At 45.9% G+C, this 18593-nt stretch overlaps 1 long non-coding RNA gene across 1 annotated transcript; it reads left to right on the forward strand.

Moving 5' to 3' along the window:
- Positions 1-848: 848 nt before the first annotated feature.
- On the forward strand, positions 849-9150 carry LOC117538777. Its single transcript, XR_004567909.1, has 8 exons — positions 849-1304; positions 2204-2378; positions 2610-2647; positions 3448-3623; positions 3854-3891; positions 4697-4892; positions 7099-7145; positions 8651-9150. It is a non-coding gene; the product is annotated as an uncharacterized LOC117538777 (long non-coding RNA).
- Positions 9151-18593: the final 9443 nt, after the last annotated feature.

Consider the following 18593-nt stretch of genomic DNA (forward strand, 5'->3'; position numbering starts at 1 on the left):
TTCTTGTTTGACTTCAAAATGCTTTTAATCTCTACAGTCAAATACAATAAACGTTATTCATCATCCAAGACCCCTTTATGCTGCTTTTAAAACACTGATGTTTTATTTTATTATTGTGTTCCAACTAAATAAAGTGCAGTCAAGAAAATAAATGATCTACATGAAAAAGATTTGGAGAAAATTCAATTAAACCGACTAAGAAAGCAATAAATCCTACTCCAGCTGCAGCCCGTGAAGACATCATAAAGTGATTTTCTCATGGTTTAAACACGACACTGTTTTTACCTGTTGAATATTAATTAATGTTACAGTTAACTAAAGCAGACATATAACTAGTAACTCATTTGACAAACAGATGTGGATTTAATATTTGTACTTATTTATTTTTTATTTTGCGTATTTTTCAAAGTCTTATATTTCAACAGTTTTACGACAAACTGTGACTTTTTTGACATGGAAATTATTATATAAGATTCATAAACATCATATGGGTAATTCGTGGCACAATTCAAACGGGATCAAAAGATAATCTTTCTCTCTCCATTGACTTCAATCCATAATTTTTCAGAAATAAGGTCCCATGGGTCGGAAGCATAGACTGTATATATGGTCGGAAGTAGATGGGCGTGACTTCGCCACACCGCTGATCTCTAAAATACATCAATTCTCGCGAGAACATGACGCCCGTATAAAATAACGAAGCTGCTCTATTTTATACTCATATTTCTGGAGTAAATATACCGTTTTTGACGAACAGAAATATTGTTTTCTGGCATCACTTTAACATTTTACGGGGGAAATCTAGATTTTGATATGAGGGCGCAGGCCGAGAGTTACCAGGTGCTGACTAACCCTGTCAATTATATATAAGCATGTGTTATACGAAGAAGTTCACTTCCTCTCTTGATTTAAATGAAACTATGATCGAGGCCATGAAGGATCTCCAATAACATGACCTTTGTTGCTAGGCAGAAAGAAACTAGTTTAAATGTTTTCACTTTATTTGTTAACAAATAAACAAGAACTATCTCCCGCTAAGTATTTAAACCGTCCTCCCGTCCTGAAGGGGGCGGTCATCCATCTGATCTCCACCAATAAGGAAACAGAAGAACCGGAAGAAGAAGGAGAACGCGCTGTGATTGGTTGTCGGGTCACATAAAGTCACATGGCTGCTGCTCTTTGCTCAGACTGCGGTGAGAATCTGATTTTTTTTTTTCAGAGATATCTCCATTAAATGTGCTTTTAAATCCTCCGGAGGATGGATGTTCAGGAGCACCCGCTGCAGCCGCTGCTCGATGGTCACGGTGAGAACAGTTCTTATTGAAGGATAGCATGTTGTATCAGAGAAGTTACAGAGAGAAGATGCGCTGCTACAGCAAAGAGACACCAGTTAACACATGTTGGATAAAGGCACTCTCTTTATATATTACACATTAAATAGCGAGTTAGTATAGTTTAGAAGTTACCGCTGTAACACGGTTTCCAAAGTACCTATTGCCCCACGCGATGCTGTGCCGAGCTTTCTGTATTATCCACATCTCATGGAACTCATTGTTCTATCTTTTATCTTCTAATTATAGTGTTTTCGGGTAAAAAACACACAAAGCAAACATGTGGCGGGAACATTTTAAAAGATGGCGGCCCCTGTGTTTCCCAGACTTTAATCATAAATACGTGTTGTTTTTACAGATGCGTAGAGTCCTTTAAGTTCACTTTAGAGTTACCTGTACTTTGAGTATTTCAATGTTATGACACTTTACTCTATATATAATATCTGCTCTTTGTTGTTCTGAGGGCTTTATAGTTTATCACTGATTGTCTCTGTGGATCAAATCCTGATCAATAATATGTACTTCAACTCGGAGGTAAAGGGCGTACTCTTACTGAAGAACCAGATCAGAGTACTTCTACTCAAAGATCAGAGTTCTTTTCCTCCTGATTGAGCATGTCTGAACTTCAGAGCAGTGGCCTTTACTGCAGTAAAGGATCTAATATTACATGGGGCAAGTACTTCAGTAATATGAGTAAAGCCACCCTTTTGAAGTACTCTGGTACAGGATAGTGAAGGTAGTGCTGCTGTAGAAGTACCCTACTTTAGAAAGTGCTACGAAGCCTCTGTGGGGACGCTGCTCTGCCTCAGGAGCTGAAGCTCAGTGTAACTAGCGGGGTTCAAGTTGTTCAATCTGTCTGTTGTGTGTTTCAGGTGCCCCTGGTGCAGCATGGTTTCCTCAGAGGGGGGCGTGAAGTCGAAAGGAAGCTTCCCTGTCTTCCTCTCCAGCTCCAACTCTCTGACAGAGATTTTACCCTGAGGTTCGGGATGCCTCCGTTCTTCTGTGAGAGCATGGACTGCAGCCTCTCCAGCTGAGGTCATGTTGAAGGTGAGCTCCAACAGGAAGTGGTCCTGATTCTCAGAATGAAAGTGTTTGTGTCGAAGTGATGAAACGAAAGGCCGATTGAAGCCCCCCCCAGCAGTCTGTTCTCAGAGGGGGGGCCGTGACAAAACCCACCTGAAGCGTATTCTGACCAGCTGTCACTCACTCTCAGTACTGAAGGTTATTACATCTATCATTAAAGTGATAACCTTTATTAACAACCTGTCTCTCTGACAGACGACCTCTGACCTGCAGCTGAGGACCTCCACCTGAAGGTGAGTGATGTCACAGGGGGCGGGGCTTAGTTGTTGGTGTTTTTCTTCAGGGTTATCTCTCTGCAGCGCCTCGTGCTGCGTTCAGGAGAAACGGTAATCTTCAGTGTCGGGGAGATGATGTGAACAAAAGGCCGAATTGTAGCCCCCCCCACAGGGTGTTCTCAGAGGGGGGGCCGTGACAAAACCTGACCGAAGCGTTCTTCTGATCCCAGCTGATGCTAACCTGATGCTAATGTTAATGTGATGCTGATGCTAGTGATGCTAGCCTCTCCTTTAAAGAGTCCTCTCTACTTGCAGCTGTCTCTCAAACAGCTGGAGCTCATCTCCTGCCAACAGCAGTTTAACATGTTGGAGAAAGGCTCTCTATATTTTAAATAATGAGTTGGTATAGTTTAGAAGTTGCCGCTGTAACACAGTTTCCAAAGTACCTGTCGCCCCACGCGATGGAGCGCCGCTCTCAACAACACTGCTCTCCATTAGCGCCCTGTGCTGAGCTTTGTTATATCCACATCTCATGGAACTCATTGTTCTATAGTTTATATCATTATATTGTTCATAATGTTATTTAAGAAGTAAAGGATCTAATATTACATGGGGCAAGTACTTCAGTAATATGAGTAAAGCCACCCTGTTGAAGTACTCTGGTACAGGATAGTGAAGGTATTGCTGCTGTAGAAGTACCCTACTTTAGAAAGTGCTACGAAGCCTCTGTGGGGACGCTGCTCTGCCTCAGGAGCTGAAGGTCAGTGTAACTAGCGGGGTTCAAGTTGTTCAAATCTGTCTGTTGTGTGTTTCATCAGGTGCCCCTGGTGCAGCATGGTTTCCTCAGAGGGGGGGCGTGAAGTCGAAAGGAAGCTTCCCTGTCTTCCTCTCCAGCTCCAACTCTCTGACAGAGATTTTACCCTGAGGTTCGGGATGCCTCCGTTCTTCTGTGAGAGCATGGACTGCAGCCTCTCCAGCTGAGGTCATGTTGAAGGTGAGCTCCAACAGGAAGTGGTCCTGATTCTCAGAATGAAAGTGTTTGTGTGGAAGTGATGAAACGAAAGGCCGATTGAAGCCCCCCCAGCAGGGTGTTCTCAGAGGGGGGGCCGTGACAAAACCCACCTGAAGCGTATTCTGACCAGCTGTCACTCACTCTCAGTACTGAAGGTTATTACATCTATCATTAAAGTGATAACCTTTATTAACAACCTGTCTCTCTGACAGACGACCTCTGACCTGCAGCCGAGGACCTCCACCTGAAGGTGAGTGATGTCACAGGGGGCGGGGCTTAGTTGTTGGTGTTTTTCTTCAGGGTTATCTCTCTGCAGCGCCTCGTGCTGCGTTCAGGAGAAACGGTAATCTTCAGTGTCGGGGAGATGATGTGAACAAAAGGCCGAATTGTAGCCCCCCCACAGGGTGTTCTCAGAGGGGGGGGCCGTGACAAAACCTGACCGAAGCGTTCTTCTGATCCCAGCTGATGCTAGTGATGCTAACATGATGCTAATGTTAATGTGATGCTGATGCTAGTGATGCTAGCCTCTCCTTTAAAGAGTCCTCTCTACTTGCAGCTGTCTCTCAAACAGCTGGAGCTCATCTCCTGCCAACAGCAGTTTAACATGTTGGAGAAAGGCTCTCTATATTTTAAATAATGAGTTGGTATAGTTTAGAAGTTGCCGCTGTAACACAGTTTCCAAAGTACCTGTCGCCCCACGCGATGGAGCGCCGCTCTCAACAACACTGCTCTCCATTAGCGCCCTGTGCTGAGCTTTGTTATATCCACATCTCATGGAACTCATTGTTCTATAGTTTATATCATTATATTGTTCATAATGTTATTTAAGAAGTAAAGGATCTAATATTACATGGGGCAAGTACTTCAGTAATATGAGTAAAGCCACCCTGTTGAAGTACTCTGGTACAGGATAGTGAAGGTATTGCTGCTGTAGAAGTACCCTACTTTAGAAAGTGCTACGAAGCCTCTGTGGGGACGCTGCTCTGCCTCAGGAGCTGAAGCTCAGTGTAACTAGCGGGGTTCAAGTTGTTCAATCTGTCTGTTGTGTGTTTCAGGTGCCCCTGGTGCAGCATGGTTTCCTCAGAGGGGGGCGTGAAGTCGAAAGGAAGCTTCCCTGTCTTCCTCTTCGGGATCTGATTCTTCCTCTCCAGCTCCAACTCTCTGACAGAGATTTTACCCTGAGGTTCGGGGTGCCTCCGTTCTTCTGTGAGAGCATGGACTGCAGCCTCTCCAGCTGAGGTCATGTTGAAGGTGAGCTCCAACAGGAAGTGGTCCTGATTCTCAGAATGAAAGTGTTTGTGTGGAAGTGATGAAACGAAAGGCCGATTGAAGCCCCCCCCAGCAGTCTGTTCTCAGAGGGGGGGCCGTGACAAAACCCACCTGAAGCGTATTCTGACCAGCTGTCACTCACTCTCAGTACTGAAGGTTATTACATCTATCATTAAAGTGATAACCTTTATTAACAACTAACAATGCACGATATTAGGAATTATGACGTCATCCCGATAAAAGTATTAATAGCCCCGATAATATACAATATCTTTTTTGGGTAAGAAAAGAAAAGAAGACTGCGGTGTGGGTGGATTGGGATGAGGGGCGCTTGTTTTTCACTCGGCTCCTCCCGTTTTGCCAGTACTGTGGTATTAGTGGTTTAGGAAGAGGGGAGTTCTTCACAAATCCAGCGCTCCCTAACTCGTGCCTGGCTGTGACGTAAATGGTGTGCGGCCGTGAAGCCAGGACAGTAAACAAACATGTCGCCGGTAGTATGGGACTATTTCAAAGTTTCAGAGTTAGATAGTTCGCTTGCTATTTGTATTAACAAATGCAGAAGTTCCACGAGGAGGGAAAAAGGCAACGAGCTATAATACTTCCAACCTGATTAGTCACCTGAAACATCGCCATCGCTACGATGGTGTGTTAAAAGCGTATGAAGACGCCTGCACTGCTAAACTATTGGCGAATCCAAAGCCAGCTGCAAAGGCACCGGGGCTTTTACCTATCGACGAGGCTTTTGGAAAAGGCAAGAGGTTTGCCAGAGACGACCCCAGGGCTAAAACGATCTCTAACTTCATTTTGCTCACTACTAGTCTTTTTAAAAAAAAAAAACTACAGGTACATTTAATATATATATATATATATATTAAATGTACCTGTAGTTTTTTTAAAAATATTTTATATATATATATATATATATATATATATATATTATATTATTATCGGTATCGGTCTTGAGAAGCAGGAAGTTATCGGTGTCGGTTTAAAAAAAACCAATATCGTGCATCCCGATTAACAACCTGTCTCTCTGACAGACGACCTCTGACCTGCAGCCGAGGACCTCCACCTGACGATGAGTGATGTCACAGGGGGGCGGGGCTTAGTTGTTGGTGTTTTTCTTCAGGGTTATCTCTCTGCAGCGCCTCGTGCTGCGTTCAGGAGAAACGGTAATCTTCAGTGTCGGGGAGATGATGTGAACAAAAGGCCGAATTGTAGCCCCCCCAGCAGGGTGTTCTCAGAGGGGGGGGCCGTGACAAAACCTGACCGAAGCGTTCTTCTGATCCCAGCTGATGCTAACCTGATGCTAACATGATGCTAATGCTAGTGATGCTAACATGATGCTAATGTTAATGTGATGCTGATGCTAACGTGATGCTAGCCTCTCCTTTAACCTCTTAAACCCGCCCCCCCCCCGATACCGGGCGGAAAAACACGTCACTGCAGGAGACAGCGTCTGGGGGCTTCTTAATATTTAAAAACCTATGAATGTCTTATACTCAAATAACGGGAAAAAACTCAGCTACCTGACGATATGAGCCATTTTAACCGAAACAAAACACAAGTCTCACAAGAAGCGTTAGCATTAGCCCTTAGTGAAAACAGGCTGATGCTACTTCCGGTGCTAACTAGCAAAAACGATCTTTAAAACTTAATATGTTCTGCACAAACAAAAGGCCGAATTGTAGCCCCCCCAGGTTGTTCTCAGAGGGGGGGGGCCCGTGACAACCTTCCCGACATGTTCGTCTGATCCCAGCTGGTGCTAACGTGATGCTAGTGATGCTAACGTGATGCTGATGTCTCCTGCCGTCACAGCAGTTTAACATGTTGGAGAAAGGCTCTCTATATTTTAAATAATGAGTTGGTATAGTTTAGAAGTTAAGCACCGCTGTAACACGGTTTCCAAAGTACCTGTCGCCCCAAAAGTGCTACGAATTGTAGCCCCCAGGTTATTCTCAGAGGGGGGGGGGGCCGTGACAAAACCTTCCCGACGTGTTCGTCTGATCCCAGCTGGTGCTAACGTGATGCTAACATGTTGCTAATGCTAGCCTCTCCGTAAAGAGCCTTCTCTCATCCTGTTTTGGAGCTTTCAGATATAAAACACGTTGTTCAAACTAATTATTTTTGTTTTGCATTTGAAAAACTGGAATTTGTATATTAAACCAATGTCTGTATCTCCCCTCAGACTCCGCCCCCTGCAGGAGAACTCCCCTCAGACTCCGCCCCCTGCAGGTGAACTTCAATTCAGAAAGACTCAAATATAACAATACAGCTGTGTTTTTGGAGATTACCTGATGTAGTGAGAAATGAATTGAACTTCTGTTAGACAGCTATCATACTGAATACATATTTACTGTGAATTAGGGGTGTAACGGTACACGTACCCGTACCGAAATTATTCGGTACGGGCCCTTCGGTTCGGTACAGGTGTGTACCGAAGTGTACCGAACGAATATAACGTTAAACGTAAAAAATTGAGAACGTGAACAACTTTTTGGAAGTAATCTCAGGTGCTGCGTCGCAGCATTCAGAGTAATTTGGTCACATTGGGTTCATCGCGTCATAGAGCGAGCAAGTCATTTCATTGGATGAGAGGCATACTATGAGAGCTGGTCAGAGGGATGCGTTCACATGTAGTCAGTAATTTGAGGAACTGTCGAAATGGCGAACGCAGATAAAGTTGAGCTGAAAATCCTCCAGCATCATTGAAGTCTCCGGTTTGGGAACATTTTGGTTTCGTAGTTACGTACAAGGATGACAGACAAAGACAGGTGGACCGAACCAAAGCTGTTTGTCGGCATTGTTCAACTAACATTGGTTACGCGGCTGGCAATACATCAAACTTGCACTCATTTGAAAAGGCATCACCGGAACGTGAATATCACCGGTACCAAAAGAAAAAAAGACTGAAGTGCAAACCCAACTCCCACTAGCATGTAAGCCTCCACCACTCGCAGAGAGTTCAGACCGAGACAAAGCTATTACAAACGCCAAATATCCTTATGTTGCCATGTTAGCAAAGCGCTACCTGGCTGTCTGCTACCTCTGTCCCTAGCGAGAGGGTGTTCTCCACCGCAGGACACATTGTTAGTGCCAGCAGATCTGCCCTTTCAGCAAGCAATGTGGACAAGTTCATCTTTCTTTAAACAACATGAAAATACAATGACAAGCAAGTCCTAATGTCAAACTGGCTGCTCAGGTGCTAGTTCAGTACAGTTCAAATACAGATTATTTCAGTTCATCGAAATGCTGCACCTTAATGTTTATTTTATTATATATTTTTTTTAGTGAAGATTCACAGTTTAATAAAAAATAAAAAACCCAAAACTAATAGTTTATGTTTTGTGAGTACTAGTAGCCTACAGTAAAGTTCAAATACAGATTATTTCAGTTCATCGAAATGCTGCACCTTAATGTTTATTTTATTATATTTTGTATTTATTTGAGTGAATACATTATTCACGGTTTAATAATAATACAAAAAAAAAATATATATATATGTTTTATTTTGTGAAAAAAAATTCTGCTGTACCGAACCGTGACCAAAAAACCGAGGTACGTACCGAACCGAAATGTTTGTGAACCGTTACACCCCTACTGTGAATGTATGGCATATAGCTGTCTAACAGAAGTTAAATACATTTCTCACCTATTATATACCCAATAAAAAGAGTTGTTAAATAATAGTGACGTCTCGTTGTAATAAATCATCTCTCGCGTTTTCTTTTTGCCAAAAGCCACTGTCAAGTGTCCTACTTCGGTTGCTGTCCGGAGTTGTCCAATATGGCGGACCATCTCGCACACTGCAGATTGGGCAGAGCTGCAGATCGGGTAGTGACAGCCCCGCCTGTTCCTCACACACCTGTAGACCCCCCCCTGTTCCTCACACACCTGTAGACCCCCCCCCTGTTCCTCACACACCTGTAGACCACCCGCCGTTCCTCACACACCTGTAGGCACACCTATAGCCCCCCACCCTGTTCCTCACACACACACACCTGTAGACCCCCCTGTTCCTCACACACCTGTAGACCCCCCTGTTCCTCACACACCTGTAGACACACCTGTAGACCCCCCTGTTCCTCACACACCTGTAGACACACCTGTAGACCCCCCCCTGTTCCTCACACACCTGTAGACCAACCCCCTGTTCCTCACACACCTGTAGACCACCCGCCGTTCCTCACACACCTGTAGGCACACCTGTTCCTCACAAACCTGTAGACACACCTATAGCCCCCACCCTGTTCCTCACACACACACCTGTAGACCCCCCTGTTCCTCACACACCTGTAGACACACCTGTAGACCCCCCTGTTCCTCACACACCTGTAGACCAACCCCCTGTTCCTCACACACCTGTAGACCCCCTGTTCCTCACACCTGTAGACCCCCCCTGTTCCTCACACCTGTAGACCAACCCCCTGTTCCTCACACCTGTAGACCCCCTGTTCCTCACACCTGTAGACCAACCCCCTGTTCCTCACACACCTGTAGACCCCCTGTTCCTCACACACCTGTAGACCCCCTGTTCCTCACACACCTGTAGACCCCCTGTTCCTCACACCTGTAGACCAACCCCCTGTTCCTCACACCTGTAGACCCCCTGTTCCTCACACCTGTAGACCCCCCCCCCTGTTCCTCACACCTGTAGACCAACCCCCTGTTCCTCACACACCTGTAGACCCCCCCCCTGTTCCTCACACACCTGTAGACCCCCCCCTGTTCCTCACACACCTGTAGACCCCCCCCTGTTCCTCACACACCTGTAGACCCCCCCCTGTTCCTCACACACTTGTAGACCCCCCCCGTTCCTCACACACCTGTAGACCCCCCCCCTGTTCCTCCCCTCAGACTCCGCCCCCTGCAGGTGAACTTCATTTCAGAGACTCAAATATAACAATACAGCTCTGTTTTTGGAGATTACCTGATGTAGTGAACGTTTTCCCCCATTCCTCACAAACCTGTAGACCACCCCCTGTTCCTCACACACCTGTAACCATACCCCTGTTCCTCACACACCTGTAACCATACCCCTGTTCCTCACACACCTGTAACCATACCCCTGTTCCTCACACACCTGTAACCATACCCCTGTTCCTCACACACCTGTAGCCACACCTATATTCCCCCCTGTTCCTCACACACCCTGTAGACCCCCCCTGTTCCTCACACACCTGTAGACCCCCCCTGTTCCTCACACACCTGTAGACCCCCCCTGTTCCTCACACACCTGTAGACACACCTGTAGCCCCCCTGTTCCTCACACACCTGTAGACCCCCCCTGTTCCTCACACACCTGTAGACCCCCCCTGTTCCTCACACACCTGTAGACCACCCCCTGTTCCTCACAAACCTGTAGACACACCTGTAGCCCCCCACCCTGTTCCTCACACACACACCTGTAGACCCCCCTGTTCCTCACACACCTGTAGACACACCTGTAGACCCCCCTGTTTCCTCACACACCTGTAGACACACACACCTGTAGACCCCCCCTGTTCCTCACACACCTGTAGACCCCCTGTTCCTCACACCTGTAGACCAACCCCCTGTTCCTCACACCTGTAGACCCCCTGTTCCTCACACCTGTAGACCCCCCCCTGTTCCTCACACCTGTAGACCAACCCCCTGTTCCTCACACACCTGTAGACCCCCCCCTGTTCCTCACACACCTGTAGACCCCCCCCTGTTCCTCACACACCTGTAGACCCCCCCTGTTCCTCACACACCTGTAGACCCCCCCCTGTTCCTCACACACTTGTAGACCCCCCCCGTTCCTCACACACCTGTAGACCCCCCCCCCTGTTCCTCCCCTCAGACTCCGCCCCCTGCAGGTGAACTTCATTTCAGAGACTCAAATATAACAATACAGCTCTGTTTTTGGAGATTACCTGATGTAGTGAACGTTTTCCCCCCATTCCTCACAAACCTGTAGACCACCCCCTGTTCCTCACACACCTGTAACCATACCCCTGTTCCTCACACACCTGTAGGCACACCTGTTCCTCACACACCTGTAGACCACCCCCCTGTTCCTCACACACCTGTAACCATACCCCTGTTCCTCACACACCTGTAACCATACCCCTGTTCCTCACACACCTGTAGCCACACCTATATTCCCCCCCTGTTCCTCACACACCTGTAGACACACCTATAGCTCCCCTGTTCCTCACACACCTGTAGACCCCCCCTGTTCCTCACACACCTGTAGACCACCCCCTGTTCCTCACACACCTGTAGACACACCTATAGCCCCCCCTGTTCCTCACACACCTGTAGACACACCTATAGCTCCCCCAAGCTGTTCCTCACACACACACCTGTAGACCCCCCCTGTTCCTCACACACCTGTAGACCCCCCCTGTTCCTCACACACCTGTAGACACACCTGTAGACCCCCCTGTTCCTCACACACCTGTAGACCCCCCCCTGTTCCTCACACACCTGTAGACCCCCCCCTGTTCCTCACACACCTGTAGACACACCTGTAGACCCCCCTGTTCCTCACACACCTGTAGACACACCTGTAGCTCCCCAAGCTGTCCTCACACACACACCTGTAGACCCCCCCCTGTTCCTCAACACACACACCTGTAGACCCCCCCCTGTTCCTCACACACACACCTGTAGACCCCCCCTGTTCCTCACACACCTGTAGACCCCCCCCTGTTCCTCACACACCTGTAGACCCCCCCTGTTCCTCACACACCTGTAGACACACCTATAGCCCCCCCACCCTGTTCCCCACACACACACACACACACCTGTAGACCCCCCCTGTTCCTCACACACCTGTAGACACACCTATAGCCCCCCCACCCTGTTCCCCACACACACACACACACACACCTGTAGACCCCCCCTGTTCCTCACACACCTGTAGACCCCCCCCCGTTCCTCACACACCTGTAGCCACACCTATATTCCCCCCTGTTCCTCACACACCTGTAGACACACCTGTAGCCCCCCTGTTCCTCACACACCTGTAGACCCCCCCTGTTCCTCACACACCTGTAGACACACCTGTAGCCCCCCTGTTCCTCACACACCTGTAGACCCCCCCCTGTTCCTCACACACCTGTAGACCACCCCCTGTTCCTCACACACCTGTAGACACACCTATAGCCCCCCCTGTTCCTCACACACCTGTAGACACACCTATAGCTCCCCCAAGCTGTTCCTCACACACACACCTGTAGACCCCCCCTGTTCCTCACACACCTGTAGACCCCCCCCCTGTTCCTCACACACACCTGTAGACCCCCCCCTGTTCCTCACACACCTGTAGACCCCCCCTGTTCCTCACACACCTGTAGACACACCTGTAGACCCCCCTGTTCCTCACACACCTGTAGACCCCCCCTGTTCCTCACACACCTGTAGACACACCTATAGCTCCCCCAAGCTGTTCCTCACACACACACCTGTAGACCCCCCCTGTTCCTCACACACCTGTAGACCCCCCCTGTTCCTCACACACCTGTAGACACACCTATAGCCCCCCCACCCTGTTCCCCACACACACACACACACACCTGTAGACCCCCCCTGTTCCTCACACACCTGTAGACACACCTATAGCCCCCCCACCCTGTTCCCCACACACACACACACACACACCTGTAGACCCCCCCTGTTCCTCACACACCTGTAGACCACCCCCTGTTCCTCACACACCTGTAGACCACCCCCTGTTCCTCACACACCTGTAGACACACCTATAGCCCCCCCCTGTTCCTCACACACCTATAGCCCCCCCTGTTCCTCACACACCTATAGCCCCCCCTGTTCCTCACACACCTATAGCCCCCCCTGTTCCTCACACACCTGTAGACCCCCCCTGTTCCTCACACATGTACGGTTTCTCTGTGAATACGTTGGTCTGTAAATAGCGTTGTGAGCTTTGCGCTGACCCTCGTTGTGTCATATTTGTATGTCCTGTTTTAATGTCTTGTTGAAACATCAATAAAGTTTAATTTATGTTAAAAGACTTGAACCCTGTTTTTAATTACATTCAAGGTATTAAATGTTGTAGCTTGTTTTCAATAAGTCTATAAATGGTCCAAAGAGGTTGTATTCCATAGTCTGCCTGAATGTAGTCATGGCGTAGGTGTGTAGTGTGATTCTGTGTAGTTTATTGATGGCATCCCGTTGGGTTTGACGTCATCTGAACAGGACATCGCGCGCTCACTGCTTGATAGCGCGGAGGTCCGTTTACGCCGGTTGTTAAACATCGTTATGGGGAAATGCAAGTCTGCGTCCAAATGGTTGGAAGATAAGGAGGAAGGACAATCAATACTGTATATAGTCAATGTGAGATAAAGTGTGTCGCCAAGGTAACCGGTTAAAACTCAAAGTGGTGATGAGGTCTTAAAATGTATGGAAAGGGTCTTAAAATGTATTACATGTGACTTCAGGACTCCTGCGTATACCCTGTGTTATGTTCATTACATTTAGCTGAGGCTTTTATCCAAAGCGACTTAGAATAAGTGCGTTCGACCAACAAGATACAACCTTGAAGAAAACAGAATCATATAAGTACATCAGGTTTCATAGAGCCAAACATTTCAAGTGCTACTCAACTGGCTTTAGGTAAGCCAGTCCTTTATTAGTATAAAAGTGCTTTGTTAATAGTTCTAACGCTCGAAGTGGAGTCGAAAGAGATGAGTTTTCAGTCTGCGCCGGAGCTCATTCCACCATCTTGGAGCCAGGACAGCAAACCCACGTGTTTCTGCTGATGGGAACTTGGGTCCCCTTCGTAGCGAGGGTGCAGCGAGCTGTTTGGCTGATGCAGAGCGGAGTGCATGGGCGTAATTTCCACTGGGGACAGGAGGGACATGTCCCTCCCCACTTTTTAAATGTTATTTTTTTTGTTACGCAAGCGGTCATCGTCACGGAGGAGCGTCTGTTTGTGTGTGTGGCACGATCGCATCGAGACGGGGGTTGTTGTTAGCATCTGGTGCTAGCTCGGAGCTAACGGATTGGAAGCTGTTTCAACAATTAGGAGAGGGAGAGCTCTCTCCTGAGGGACTGAGATAACGTCAGCTCAGGGAGCTAAAGGACTGAGTGATTAGGTTGTAAACTTGAGTCAAGTGATCTCAGTGGCTCTCAAACGGTTTGGTCATCTATGTAAACAAATATCTCCATCTATGGAATATTAGTTGTATATAAAATAAGTTACGAAATCCTTCCAATGTGTACTATAGGTCAGTACAAACATGAAACGCAGTTTGAAAGGGGAGTGACTAGTGAAATATGCATCAATAAAAAGAAAGAATGCAGACTAGGTAAAATAAAGATAGGAGAGAGGAGTTTATCAATGATGTGTTATTCGTTGTGAGCATATTCTAATGGTTTTTTGATTATTGAAATATATACAGTTCTGTTTCATATGAGTGTTGAGAGCTGTATCCATACATCTCTTAATGTTGCCCTCAAAGTGCACCACATTGATGCTTTCAACTTCAATGTAAAGAAACAAATCTTCCCGGGGTGCACATGGATAGGATACTCGATAAGTGTGCACACCAGGGACGTGCACAGGTACCGGCTAATGTTGCCCGGGCAACGGCCCGTTTGGCCTTTGTGGCTGACCTGCCCCTCTGGAGAGAGCGAGAGTTTGTTTTTCTTTTTTCTGTTGTGGCCGAATCAGCATGATAAACCCACAATTAGTATGGTAGCGTCTCGCTGCGGGAAACACACTGTCAGCGCTGTCATCTGCCGGTGCGTTAAGACCACCTCAGTGTCGGATTTTGGAAACTTGATTTTGAGTTGTCTCATGGCAGTTAGGGTAGAAGGGACAAACCAGGGGACTTTACTTCCTCTTGATGCCGTCGGTTATTTACAAACAAACACCTAAATATAGCTACTTGTTGTTTTTGTGCTTCTGTCTTTCTGTGTCTTCTCATCTGTAAACTCCCTCACCGCTCGCTCTCTTTTCTTGATCGCCCTCTCACGGGTGAACAGTTCAATGTCCCGCTTCATTGTAGGATTTCTGCCATGTCTCTACTTTAGTTTGACCATCTCTGTTATTAAGTTATGGAATACTAAATAAATAAGTAATTAGATACCTTACCGTTACTACGCTCATAAAGAATGATAAGAATAAGAATAATGCGTCTTGAACTGGTTTCATTAATTAGTGAGTAATTTAATTAGAGGCCCTATTTTATCAGTATGTCTGCACAGCAGTTACAATGGTCTGGTCAAACTACATTACAACAGAATTGTCCCCATGTTGTCTTTAATAGTTACTAACATTAGATATGTTAATGAGATATGGACCGCAAAACAAAGCATTTCCCTGGTTTTCATTTTAAAAATCAAGTCACTGAATGCAAGTAGTCGCCTTAGCTTATTTTGTTATGAGACGTGAATTACTGTTCAATTTAGTTGATGTAATAATCGTTTGGTTTATTTTACATTAAAAACAAGTTACAATTTTCAAAAGGTCTTTTTATCGGGGGGAGGCCCTTTTTCCAGTTTAGAGCAACAGCCCCTCCAAATGTCTGCGCACGTCCCTGGTGCACACTTCTTGGATTTGCACCATAGTCCCTAATATATTCGTAGAAAGGCAGGAAATGGAATTAAATTGAGAAAATGTTTCATTGCAGAGGACCCCCTGTTTGGTGTGCCCCCCACTTCTCAAACCAAAGTTACACCCGCGCTGGGGTGTACAGTTTAACCATGTCCTGGATGTAGGAAGGGCCAGATCCATTCGCAGCATGGTACGCAAGACCAGTGTCTTGAAGTGGATTCTAGCAGTTACTGGAAGCCAGTGAAGGGAGCGGAGGAGCGGAGTGGTGTGGGAGAATTTAGGAAGGTTGAAGACCAGACGAGCTGCTGGTGATCAGTCATCGTTCTTATGTTGAACGTGAATACATTCACTTTGTAAGTAATCATGGGACGTATTTCTTCTTTCATAGCAATTTTCCTTCATACTTTCTTGCCGTGAAATAGGTCTTACATTCTATAGGAGCCATGAAACATGTTTAGTATTGCTTTTTGTTTTAATATAAGATATTTGTTTGAGCACTATTGATTGGTTGGCTTGGGTCACATGGATATGGGCGGCACTCATTATAATCCTGTTCACCTGTGCGAGGTGGAAGAGAGGGTGACACAGGGCCGTTGTACTTGTTGTTGACCGCAAGTTGAAATTGTTGCTCTGATTAATATGTACATGTCCAAGGAGAATAAGTTGATCATCCCAGTTTTCATCAAACCACATTATTTTGCAACAGAGTTTTTGATCTCAGCAAGTACTTTTTTGTAGCGTGTCACACAACATCAAACCGGCCCGGCCTCAGCCTCTCAGCGACTTTGTTTGTTTCCTGCTGTCGCTATAAATTCTATTCAAAGTGGTCTTAAAAAGTCTTACATTTGAGTTGGTGAAACCTGCAGGAACCCCGTTTGAGAAAAAAGTCTGAATTCTGTCTTTGATCTTGGAATTCGTAGAAAGAAGATTCCTGACTTCATTGTTTTTCTGGATATTCCTAGAGGGGAAAAAAAAGTTGGAATTCTTGGAAAACAATGCGAACTCTGAGAAAAAATAAATCTGAATTCTGCGGAGACATTCGGAATTCTGACAGAAAATTACCACTCAAGAAAAAAAGTGAATTCTGGGAAAACATTTTGAAAACGTGTTTCCCAAATGTAAAAGGAAATCTCCGACATCAACCCATACAGTGACTACCATTGAGGCCTTGCTGTTGTATGTCCTCCAAAGTTGCAGTTGATATTTGTGCAAAATGTGATCACTTTTCAATTCATCCAAATAGATATTGGTTTATAAATATTATAATTAGCTTGTTTAATATTGAGTTATAGCTAAAAAAAAGTATTTTGAGATGTCATAATGTTCATCTTTGAAAATGTACATTTGTGGCACATTTAACTGTCTCAATGTTTTCAATGTAATGATCGACAATCCTTTTTTTTTAAGCAAAGTACTTTAATATATGCCATTATTTTAGAAATTCCTATTCCCCTTGTTCCTACAGAGCGCATTTATGAAATTGTCTGAGTTTGTTCAAAAGAAACAGATTTAATGAGCGGGGCATATCACATCCTCATGGATCACAGGATATGGTTTGATGAGTTTTTATGATATTTGCAAATAATGTCCCAAAGATTTGATCTCATTTCAGCTGTTTTTTCATCATCAGTCTCGCCTCATCGTTCTGAGCAGAGAATATGAACTGCTACCATCGAATGGAGATGCAATAAAGTCAGAGCAAAAAAGTGAATTCTTGGAAGAAAGTTGGAATTCTGAGATTAGAGACAGATTAGAGACGTGTTCTTCTATATTAGATTAGAATCTTTAATGACCACACAGCCAGGCTTGTGGAATTCGTGTTCAGTGCAGATTATTACAGCTTGTTCCATACAATAGACAGACAATAAAAAGTACAACACACAGCACAGGGCAAAGACATACATCATGACATATATACATAAAGTTCAAGGTGTGATGGATTGTGATTGTTCATTGGGGCCTCATCCCAATACCCCTCCTCGACTCCTCTCTTCCCCTCCTCCGGGACTTGACCCGGAAATCGTTCAAGACACGCCATTTTGAAGGACGTCCCAATAGCTGAAATGCACACGGAGGAGTCGAGGAGGGGTGCGGGAGGAGACGAAAGGGAGGATACACGAGAGCAGACTACGCGGAAGTGTTTTCACCACTCGCGTATAAAAGCCCCGCCCCCACCTTCACAGCTGGTCCATTTCAACAGAGGAAAACCGACAACTGGAAGATGAGTGGAAAAGCGTCACATAAATGTCTCAGTGCTCACAGCTCCGTGGGAATTATTATGTGCAATTCATTTCTAAAAGGCTTTCACATTACTATAATTATATTTGTATTTAAATGTAGGCTACATTTTACACCAAAACGGAACACCAAAGCAGGACCAACCATCATACATTGAATTCCTTGACTAACAAGAGAAAGATTCATTCATTTCAATAAATAAGTAACCAGAAATGGGCCGGTTCTAAGGGTTCTTCAGTTAAGCCCGATGAGAGGGGATACAGCTGTGCACATGTCATCATTAACAGACGTCGTTTAAAAGTGACGTTTGAGTGAACGAGGACATCCCAATTAATACCTGAGGAATCCTCTGTCCTCGCGTCACCTCCTCGTGTCTCTCGCTCGCATTTTACGGAGGCGGAGCTAAGACGCAAGGAAGGGACGCGAGTGAGGGAAAGGAGGAGTCGAGGAGGGGTTTTGGGATGAGGCTGGGGTTATTTAGAGTCCATTTAGTGTCCGTATTGCAAAGGGGAAGAAGCTGTTTTTGAAGCGGGTGGTTTTGGTGGACCTGTAGCGCCTCCCTGAGGGCAGAAGTTGGAAGACATGGTGGCCTGGGTGGGAGGGGTCAGAAATGATTTTCTTTGCCCTTGTGACAGTTCGTTGGTGGTGAAGTGATTCGAGTGATGGAAGGGGACTGCAGGTGATTTTTGATGCTTTATTGATGATACATATATATGAAAAAAACATCTGCATTTCTTCACAGTCAGCAAAGCGAATGATTTCACCTCCTCGTCTTCCTGTGGTTTATTTCAGGTGCGTCACAGATTCATGAATCCCTGATGAGGTCATGGGAAGCTGAGACACCAAAACAAGGTCTGACCAGAAGTGAATTACTTTTTGAAAAGTCGAAACTTTGAGAA

Source organism: Gymnodraco acuticeps, unplaced genomic scaffold, assembly GCF_902827175.1.
Source record: "Gymnodraco acuticeps unplaced genomic scaffold, fGymAcu1.1, whole genome shotgun sequence".
In the NCBI taxonomy this organism is placed as follows: Eukaryota; Metazoa; Chordata; class Actinopteri; order Perciformes; family Bathydraconidae; genus Gymnodraco; species Gymnodraco acuticeps.